Source organism: Gymnoscopelus braueri, assembly GCF_963280865.1.
Source record: "Gymnoscopelus braueri genome assembly, chromosome: 19".
Taxonomy (NCBI): Eukaryota; Metazoa; Chordata; class Actinopteri; order Myctophiformes; family Myctophidae; genus Gymnoscopelus; species Gymnoscopelus braueri.
The window spans coordinates 40,145,842-40,155,424 of NC_137621.1; the positions used below are offsets into that span (position 1 = coordinate 40,145,842).

The following is a 9,583-nucleotide window of genomic DNA, read 5'->3' on the forward strand; positions in this document are numbered from 1 at the left end:
TTCCAAAAAATATATTTAAAATAAATGAAAAACGTAATTGAAAAAAACACGGCCCCCTCGCGTATTAGGGGGGCAGGGTGAGTCACCAGAACCAAGGACGGGTGTTTTTGATGAATCTAACATGGTTAAAATGGAGTTTGAAGTTACAATGGGTTTGTATAGGAAGGGGGCGTGTCTGATAAAATGAATATCAAATATATAAATATCGAATCCAGCAACTGAAAAACTGTCTGGGGGGCTCACAAAGGCCTGAAAGTGAAATATCCCTTTAACACGGCTGCCGTGCAAAAGGAGCAGATCTACAAGCTGTGTTTCGAGCTTGTGGATATGCTATTTTTTATACTTTTGTATGACGATGTAGTATGATCAAGTAGGGCGTTAATTTAAAAACACAAAAAGTTAAAATATAGAGAGGTTTATGCCCGACAGCAACAAAGTATAAATAACAGAAATACTCGAGTAAAAGTAAAAGTACCTCAAAATTGTACTTAAGTACAGTACTAGAGTAAATGTACTCAGTTACTTTCCACCACGGGTTAGAATGTCATTAGATAGCCTTGATGATGAGTCATGGAAGGGTTGCCTGTGACAACCAGACCCAGGAAACCAGATAATGGGGCGATTGGCCTTGTCATCAACAGCTGGTTTCCACTGTCCAATCAAAAGGAGAGGTTTTGATTGATGGGCTTGCCTGGGGCCCGTTCGGTATCAAATGGAGCGAAGCAATGTTTTTCTTTTCTCCTTCTAAACACTGCCAGAATTATATACACCTTGATACCTGCGATGTGATCATTCTCATTGAAAAGGAGGCCGCTCGACTTATTTCCATCTCTTAAGTCAGTGGTTCTCTACCTTTTCTGGATAAGGGCCCACTTTGAAAATCTAGAAAGTGTCTAGGGCCCACCCATCTGACCGCTTAACACGCGGCTACACGCCAGCCATTCGGCTGCCATATTAAAGGTATATGGGTATATGTTGATTTTCTTTGGTTAAAACCATAGAGTTATAATATATCTAGAGGGCGGATTGCCCCGCCCCCAGCTATTCATTTCTATGAAAGTGCTCAGTGGCGCTTTGAAGCACCCGGAAGTCTGCCGGAAGTAGAAATATTGTGTCGATATTGAGTCGATTATAGCGGCCATAGAGCAGCCATAGTAGAGCAGCCAGGTAGAGAATTGTTGTCTTAAAGGTCCTATGACATGGCCCGAAAATATCATGTGTTATACTGTACGTCACGTGGTCTCTATGAAAACAGTTTGAAAACCAATCTGACGTCATTAAAATATTTTAAACGTACAGCAGCAAATATGACATTTTCGGGCCATGTCATAGGATCTTTAAGTACTTCGTTGTACGACGTATAATGAAAATAGCTGATCTATAAGCTCACAGATGTGTTAAGATCTGATGTGTTGTGAGCTTGTAAAAAAAAAACTTTTTGAACTTTTGTGAAAATGTGTCAAATGATTTTACATTTACATTTTTTTTTTTTTTTATGTTCACATACGGACGCCAAGGTGAAAGTGCTTACAAGTGAGAGCACATCCCACATTTCAATTGTGTAGAACAGTAGTTGTCAAACCTTTTCATGCCAAGGACGCCCAAATTGATATATATGGCCGCGGACCCCTATCTGAAAATGTTTTGTGCTAGGGACCCCCAGAGGAGAAGATTTGTGTTACAAAACTCAAAGTTTTCAAGATGTTTAAAAAATGTTCAAAGATAGCTGAGTCACGCGCTCTGTGAGCTTGTATATCTGCTATTTTTGAATATGTAACGTGTAAAATATGGATAAATGATTAAAGTGATTGTGATGTATCAACACATTTTGCTGGGGACCCCCTGGAACACCCTCAAGGACCTCTGGGGGTCCCCGGACCCCACTTTGAGAATCACTGGTGTAGAAACCAAAGAAGAATCAAACTCCACCACATAGAAACTCCATACATCCTGCTCCTGTCCTGTCTGGGTGTTAACTCAGGGTTCCGGGCTGTCTGTTCCACAAAGAATCAGTTGATGTAATATAGGTGGGAAATATCTTGTTGCAAAAACCACGTGGTTCGGGTGCATATGTTGTTATATAACCTCTTGCAGGGGACTTTATGAAGTATTACTAGCAAACTGTATTGTTAACCACTTTCAACCCATGGCATCTCCATTTTGGGGATGTCATTATCAGTAGGCGAAAACGTTACAAAAATGTCAAAACATACAAATAAATATGTTAACCCCTAAATTATGCCAAAGTTCCACTGTTGCTATTCTAACCTGGCTGCTAAGGTACAGGAGCAGCAAGGACAGTAGCCTATGTGAGGGACAGATAACATTACAGTCATGGATATAGCAGATACTGCTGTGTTGGATCTTGCATTGTACAGTGGCATAATTTCAGTAGCAAGAGGCATAGTGCCCCCCCAACCCCACGCACGCACACACACACACACACACACACACACACACCTTTTTCCATTACTGTCACCAAGCTCTCATCAGGTTTTGAAACAAGATCCCTCTCTCTCTTTCTCTTTCTACCTCTCTTTCAGTTTTTTCTTTCTGACACGCACGCACGCACGCACGCACGCACGCACGCACGCACGCACGCACGCACGCACGCACGCACGCACGCACGCACGCACACACACACACACACACACACACACACACACACACACAGAAATACAGGCACTGGATAGATAGTAATCTCACTTAGTCATACCCTACCCTTATTTCATTTCTCTCTCATGGGGGGTTTTGTGGGAGGGCCATAAATATGTGCCTCCCTTCCCTATATGTACATCCACCTCAACTCTAACTGAACAGGCCTTTGTTTGTTTGTATCTCTCCATCTCTCTCTCTCTCTCTCTCTCTCCCTGTCTCCCTCCTTCTCCTTCTCTCTCTCTCTGACTCTCTCTTTCTCTCTTTCTTTCTTTCTTTCTTTCTTTATCTCTCTCTCCCTCTCTCATCTCCCTGTCTCTCCAACAGGTGGTTGATGTAGTTGATCTGAGTCTCAGTCAGCCTTTGTAAACACACACTGAGAGGAGTGTGTGTGTGTGTGTGTGTGTGTGTGTGTGTGTGTGTGTGTGTGTATGTGTGTGTGTGTGTGTGTGTGTGTGTGTGTGTGTGTGTGTGTGTGTGTGTGTGTGTGTGTGTGTGTGTGTGTGTGTGTGTGTGTGTGTGTGTGTGTGTGTGTGTGTGTGTGTGTGTCCATGCAGGCGTTCGCGCATGTGCGTGCGTGCGAGCGTGTGTGTGTGCGAGTGCGTGCACTGGGGACATAGACAAAGATCTGGCTGAGATACCCTGGTGCACTTTTTTCAGTGTACTGTACTGTTGATATTTCACAAGGAAATATTGTCTAAGTCCCTACTTATGAATTTGAGAATCAAATGATCCAGGGCAGATAACAAATAGTACCTGCCCTGTCCTGTAACAACAAATGAGAAAAGATGTGATAAGAACATGCAAAAACTTTAAGTCAGCCTCCAATAGGCTACTGCAGCTTGTGCTTCCTAAAACAGGTTTATGGTTAGAAGAAAATGAAGACATCAATTTGTTGAACATATCATTTACGGTAGTTCAAAATAATAAAATTGCACAATACTGCATAAATCGAGTAGTTATTTTGCTGCCACATCAAATTAAACTTTTTGGTTTGTTCCAAACATAATGTTATGAACATACCACTGTCATTTTTTGTATGAGTGCAGTTTCCTGGGTGTGCTGTTTTTTGGTTACAATGAGCGATAGCATCATCAATGTATTTGCTTTCCTAATGCATTTTCAACTTCCCTGGGTATTGTCCAACTTGTAACATAGATTTGGGCATGCTTCCAGTGATTGCATTAACTGTTGTAAATGCAATCATGGCGTCGGCTGCATCAGACAAACAGCCTCCCCATCCGTTCCCGGAAGCTTTCTGGTACTAAACAATATACCAGGAATCCACGACGATGGTGAGGAGATATCTGTTTCCAGCATGTGCTACTCTTTGACTAATTGATGAGCAACAAACTCCAGTGCATTGTCTTAAAGCCACACAGTGACATGGCAGCTGAAACTGTGTTGTTGTGGCAATAGTTTCTGTTATGTTCGTGGTAATGTTCTGAAGCGGTTGTGAGGCCTTAGACGCGATGCTGGTACAGTACACCGAAAACTCCTGTGTTAATTTAACACAGAGAGTCGTAAGTGTACTGTGTAAAAAGTGCTGTGTCATTTACACCTAGTATAAAGAGGATACACTTGCAAAAAAAACTTTTCTCAGGCTTTCAACAGTGGAGTGTTTGTGGAATGCACACTGCCACTTCAAGGACCCTTGAAAGTTCACGAGAGCCGTATGGCTCATTGGTGGAAGATGTGGAGAGCTATTCACCTTGTCTCACTGCCACCCCCACCCACCTGCAACTCTACCCCATCTAACATTCCCTTCCCCCTTCCGCTCAAACTCCCTCTGTCTTATCACCCCGTGTGTTTTATTTGTTCATGAGTAATCCCCTAACATAAACACCCCCACCCCCTTCACCACAACTCAGGTTTCTCCTTACATTTCAGCTAGTGGGGGGTTCTGTGGAGAGGTTACGCGGAGGCGTCATGCACTGGTGACCAACTAAAGGAGTGCCCTTCTCTCAAATACCTGAGTGCACTCCGCTGGCATTAAAGATTCATCCCCACGTACGTGGTATAAAATGTGGCAAGCAGCACTACGTCAGGCCTCCTTAGCATCTGATAATAAAAAGTAGCAACAGAGAGAGAGAAATGGAAGTAAAGGAAGAGGAAACGGTGGTCATGCTTAAGCCCTATGTAGAGATGCAAGGATAACACAAATGAGGATAGAGACAACAAGTGAGGCATAAGAGTGGTCAGTGGGGGAGGGTTGGGGGGGGGCAGAGGCGTGGTTTCATAAAAAAACTAGATGATGGCAAAAAAGTGACTACTTAAGCCCCATTTAAAAAACAGCCAAGGTTGTAGATCTGTTATTTTGGAAAAGAAACAAATATATACAGTATAAAAAAAAAAAATGCCTGTAGGGGTTTAATCTAGGTTTAATCACATGCCCAAAATAGGGAGACCAGTTTCAAAGTGATTAATGAATGTGTGGTTGTCTATAAGTGTCAGATTAATCTGCAAAAAATGTATAAAACAACATTCAGAGGGTGAGGAAATACCTGATTTTTTAGGTTAAATGTAAACAATTGCCATCCCCTTGGAACCCCAAATGACATCTCCACGGGTGGGGGGATTAAAGGCCCTGAGTCAAGTCTAGCCCTGGAGCAGATAAGGTGGGCCGGACAATGAACCTATTGTCATGTGATCAGGGTGGGCTGTGGTTCCCACACTGCAAAACAGTGAGGGGCCGCTGAACTGGATGTGTGTGTGCGAGTGGGGGGGGGGTGACAGCAGGTGAAATCCTCAAGTCACAGATAGCGCCTGGTACCTTACAAGCGGTGCACAGGTCACCAGCTTTTAAATTATTCACCTGCTCTTGGTCAATTATTGAAGTGTTTTTATTTGTCCTGTGTTCACACGTTCCACACATCAAGGGATGGGAACACACTAGTGTGAAAGCTGTTTTGTTAAAGTTATACATCGAATGTATAGAACTTTCAGCAGAGATAAACACTCTCAATGCCAAAGTTTGAATTGGTGTTGAGCTCTGGTGAGCTCATGTCATCTCAAGGTTAGGAAAGGGTTTGGGGTTTGTTTAACAGATAAACACTCAAGAGATAAGTTCACGGTTGTGAAAATAGTTCATGGAAAAACACATGTTTCAAAATTTGGTCTGTCCACAAGAACTAGGAAAATCTGAACAGAATGGAGAATATTAGCAAAGGATGCAAATTAACACAAATTTTAACAAAATGCAAAGCAGCAGAAATGCATGTCTGTCACTGTAGTGGAAAACATCAGGTACTGCAGGAGTTTTTTCCCCCCACTTAACCCATTATAATTTGTAAGACAAAAGTATCTGATCTACAAGCTTGTGTTGACCAAAGAAAAGCTGAAGAGACGTAGGCCTACCCCAAGGTGAGATACAACTTTGAGTTTGTGTACGCTCCAAGCAGCAACACTGACCCCATGGAAAGATGCCACGTTTGTCCCTTCAGGATAAGGCCCATGCACTAGGGCAAGTGGAAGCTGGTGTTCCATTACGCAGAGTGGCAGCCTTATTTGGTGTCAGCCCTGGTTCCATGAGACTGGTGAAGTCAAAGACAGACCTCGAAGTGGTCGTCCCAGGGAGACAACACCCCAAGAAGACCGGTTCCTCACGTCGCTGAAGAACCATAGGCTTTCCAGACAGGCAGATTTCAAAGTTGCAGGACCCATGCTGGCCAGTCTCACACCTGTGACGGACAGATTTCAGCAACAATGTTTTTTGGGGGGGGTGGGGGAGCACTACCCACACCATGTTGCTTGTTCCACGATCCTTAGAAGTTATACCTCATCGTAAGGGGACTAAACGATGAATTGAAGGGGGAGGCGAATTAATCGACCGAAGTCTCCAAACCTTATGCTACCAAGATAAGTCAGCAGTTTCAATAACCCTACCATGACATTTAGTTTAGCATACACTGCTGAAATTGCTACCAGCTAAATATAAGCCCATAGCCTATACAAATCAGATCAATGTGAAAAAGGCAAGCAAATAATTTGGGAACCAGATCCCACATATCCAAAATGGCTTTAAGTGGGGGCCCAGATGATTGTGACTGGGCCTACTTGCAGTGTTGGATTTTAGCATGGACAAGAAAGTGGGTCACAGTATGCAATGATACTCATGCAGTAGAGGGTAGACAGGCTACATGGTGCAAGCAATATAGTACCAACAAACCAGATTAAAGGTTTAATTTTTTTATTTACAACTCGAATTGTCAAGTACATTTCAGAATAAAGCTTTAATCAACGTCAAAATATAAAAGCCTAAAAGCATAGCACATTTACAATTAAATCACATGGTGTCATTAGTTAGTAATACAAAAGTTAAAGCCAATTTTATACAATGACTTCATTGTCCATCAAGTATCCACCGCGTGATTAAAAGCGCAAAGTGAGTGTCAAAAAAAAGAAAAAGTAGTCTCCACATAACGCGTCGATTTCCCGTTTAAAAAAAAAAACATTTATACATCTTCATTATTTACAGAGGAACACGACGACAGCAACGTGCATCCTGTGACGTTGCTTTTTTTTCTTTCTACGAGAAAAGCGCTCCTCCGGTTTCTGACGTCATGCACACAAATCCCGGCTGAGGTCCACAAATAAAAACCAAACCTCGCTCGCTCACATCTTTCTCCCAGGTCAGCGCGCACGGGGCGTGCATGTTGATGATAAATACAAAGTCTGAATGAACAAAACCATCCATCTGCCGATGTTACAGTCTTGGCGGTGGTGTGTGTACGTGTACTAGGGCGGGTTTAGTTTAGGCTCTGCTGTGGAGGAGTGAGGAGGCCGCTAGTGCCAGGGACACGAGCACGGTGAGCGTGTTGGCGTGGACGGACACGCTCGCTCCCGTGGGACCCCTGGTGCCATTCACGGAGTCGGTCCCGTTCATTGTGGTCCAGTTGCCGTACATCGTCGTGTTCATCATGGGGGCTGATGTAGTGTTCTGTGCCGTGACCTGAAATAAAGAAGTCATAATTATGAGACCATTTTTTTGGACAAACATTACAATCAGGCCAAAACGCATTAACTAGAACATTTTAAGAAAACATAAAATGGGCTAAATAAGCTCGAGGTTAGACTTTAGGCAAGGCAATATATTCTTCAGATTTTCATTAGCCTTGTCATTTGTACACAGTTTATATTTAAAATATATAGTTTATATATTCTAAATATGACGAGGCTAGTAAGAAGGCATACAAACAATACAGGTGACGTAGCCTACCTGTATTAATTTTGCATGAAGGAAAGACAATGTAGCCCCATGCAATTACTTAATACACGCAGCGGCAGACAGAGTTACTCAAATGTTAGAATTTGAAACAGGGGTGGCTATAATCTACGTGTATTAATTACACGAGGAAAAGTTTTGATAGTGCAATTACTTAGTCTTAAGTGATTGTGTGCGCGTTTTGAGTGGCTCGAGTGTCCCGTTCTCGGCTTGTGAGGTGGACACACTATACCGTAGGCTAATTATACTAACTACAGACAGGTGCGATGATACCCATGTGTCACTTTACTTAGGTTAATTAAACTCAACGGCAAGTTTCCGTTCAAACAAACATTCAAACAATCCACCAACTTAGGAGCACGGCACTGTAGTCCATGTTGCAGTTTATTTCAAGTTTGTTTAAACTGAATTTACGTAAGCCTAAAAATAAAGAATTCAAGGGGGAACAAACCTGTGATGAAAGATGCAGAGCCAGCAGGATAAATCCAATCATGGTTGCGATCATTTTATTCATTTTGATGTGTGGTTTTAGGATCGTTCAGCAACAAAAGCCTTGGTGGTGGTGGTGGTGGTAATGATCCGGTCAGAGTAGGAGCTGCTGCGTCTTCAGTGTGAAGTAAGAGAATGAATGAAAAAGGCATTGGCATGGCTTTTTATACCCCCCGCCCAAGTCTCCTCTTTTGAGATCTCGCGTGGAAACCATAGGTGGAAACTTACAAAGCAGCGTTGCCAGATTTTGCGTAGGAAATCAGCAACCAGGTTAAGGAAAACAAGCCCAAAAGAAGCGACTACGTGACATATAATATGAGCACTTTAAACCTATATATAATATACATATCGGCTCTTTGAAAATAGCCGGTCTACAAGCTCAGCCTTTAGATCTGCTATTTTCCAAAAAAAATCTTGGGAAAAAAAGTATAAACTAATATTTTTGCAAAACATTTTAACAACAAAAATCCTTTGATTGCATGTATTCCCCTGGCAGACTGGCACAACATATTTTCAGATGGGGGTCCGTGGACAAATACTTTAATTTGGGGGTCCTTGACAGGAAAATGTTTGAGAAACACTGGTTTAAACAACAATAGGAAACAAGCCCAAAATAAGCTACACTTTAGACACAAGCCCCCAAAAACGCAACCCGCAAACTACCAATATGTACAAGCAACTTTAAAGCACAAGCCAAAAGTCGCTTATAATAAGTGGACATGGCAACCCTGTTACAACGTCGAAAGTCCCAAATTCTTCAACACCAAGCAGCTGCATCAATTTTTCAACAGCACCAAATCTGTACTTGTTTCCAGACGTATCCATTTACTGTAACACCCATTAAAAAAACCCTGAAGGGATATTGTGGATTTTACATAGATGCCTATGAATTAAATACCAAGGCCCTCATTGGAAACAAGTCCGCAAGGACTTTTATGAACGGACCTGTTAGACAAAGTATTTGAAATGTAACTGTGCTGTTTTACATTTTTTTTTGCCTAATAAAATATTCAATCAATCAAAAAGTTCAGTGGTTATCAGTGGTGGAAAAAGTACTCAAATGTTTTACTTAAGTAAAAGTATCAATACCAATACTGCAATGTAGAACAGAAGTACTCTGTTACAAGTAAAGGTCCGGAATTCAAAATGTACTTGAGTAAAAGTACAAAAGTATTGGTATCAAAATGTACTTAAAGTACCAAAAGTAAGAGTACT

At 42.1% G+C, this 9,583-nt stretch overlaps 1 long non-coding RNA gene across 1 annotated transcript; it reads right to left on the reverse strand.

The window, feature by feature from the left end:
* Positions 1–6,827: 6,827 nt before the first annotated feature.
* On the reverse strand, positions 6,828–8,489 carry LOC308074858. Its single transcript, XR_013932133.1, has 2 exons — positions 8,331–8,489; positions 6,828–7,606 (listed from the first exon to the last, which is right to left on the reverse strand). It is a non-coding gene; the product is annotated as an uncharacterized lncRNA (long non-coding RNA).
* Positions 8,490–9,583: the final 1,094 nt, after the last annotated feature.